This window comes from Mandrillus leucophaeus, unplaced genomic scaffold, assembly GCF_000951045.1.
Source record: "Mandrillus leucophaeus isolate KB7577 unplaced genomic scaffold, Mleu.le_1.0 Scaffold484, whole genome shotgun sequence".
NCBI lineage: Eukaryota > Metazoa > Chordata > Mammalia > Primates > Cercopithecidae > Mandrillus > Mandrillus leucophaeus.
The window spans coordinates 597,205-598,813 of record NW_012105187.1 but is presented as its reverse complement, the minus strand read 5'-3'; positions in this window follow the sequence as shown (position 1 = coordinate 598,813).

The following is a 1,609-nucleotide window of genomic DNA, read 5'->3' as shown; positions in this document are numbered from 1 at the left end:
AAAAAAAAAAAAAAAAAAAAAAAAAAGAGTCTTGGGATAGAGCCCAACAAAATTAAGACAATGAACAAACACCAAGGATCTTGTACCTCTGACTGAAGTCTTAGAAGCCTCCCCAAAGTTCATTTCTCCCTCAAGGCAAAGCCAGGATCCATTCCAGTATCTGTCTGTTGACGTTTCACCCATCCAGTTTTCACTCTTACACGCTAACCCTTGCCAATCCTTCAATAAATTAAGCGGTCGCTAAATGCAGAACGCCGTGCTAAGTACCTGGAGGTTACAGGTATGAGGAGAGGCAAGAGTTTCAAAACAAATAGGGATCATGGTTTCAATTGAAGGGGAATCTATAATTTAGTCTAGAAGATAGAGTATATAAGTGTAAAAATTATTCAAGCACATTTACAAAATAACAAAAGCTTAAGTCATATTATATAACTCAAATGTATAAAGTGGGTATGAATTAATATGCAAAAAGCTTCCACCCCCAGTGAATGAGTGAATAAATTAGCCATGAATTAGAATTTTAAAGGTTGCAAGGATTGTGGGATAGCATAAAAGAAAGAAAAGAGTGTTGCAAGTAAAAATATATGCTGATAAAATATTTCAGAATGTATGGAAAAATTCATACCTGCTTGAAGATATGTGGTTGCTTATCTAGTCAATAAATTCCTATTGACTATATACTATTTTCCCAGTATTCGTTCATTCATTCAACAAATACTTATTTTCCTGTTTTGTATCAGAAGCTGGAAAAATAGCAGTGAATAGGCAAGACAGGGCTATGCTATGTCCTGAACACACTTGAAATTTAATGAGAAGGACAAAAATTTAAATAAACAATTAAAATAAAGTAAGATGGTGTATGACATAAGAAATACAGCCACTACTGAAAATTATTGAAAGGAATACTAAATACTAAACAACTGGGAATTATTTAAGCGTGGAAGTAATATGATTATATTTGTAAATTTTAAAAAACATTTCTCTTATTGCAAAAGAAAAATGAATCACAAAGAAGTAATAGAAGAGAGCTATTTAGACAGCTGGTCAGCAAAAGAAACAATCATCATATTAAACAGACAACCTGCAGAATGAGAAAACATTTGCAAACTGTGCAACCAACAAAGGACTAATATCCAGAATCTACAAGGAACTCAAACAAATCAACAATAAAAAAACAAATAATCCCATCAAAAATTGGGCAAATGACATGAATAGACACTTCTCAAAAGAAGATGTATAAATGGTCAACAAACATATGAAAAAGTGATTAACACTGCTAATCATCAGAGAAATGCAAATTAAAACCACAATGAGATACCACCTTACCCCAGCCAGAATGATCATTATTAAAAAATTTAAAAACTGGCCAGGCATGGTGGCTCACACCTGTAATCCCAGAACTTTGGGAGGCCAAGGCGGGTGGATCACCTGAGGTCAGGAGTTTGAGACCAGCCTGGCCAACATGGTGAAACCGTGTCTCTACTAAGAATACAAAAATTAGCTGGGTGTGGTGGCATGCGCCTGTAATCTCAGCTACTCGGGAGGCTGAGGCAGGAGAATCTCTTGGTTGCAGTGCACTGAGATCACACCATTGCACTTCAGCCTGGGC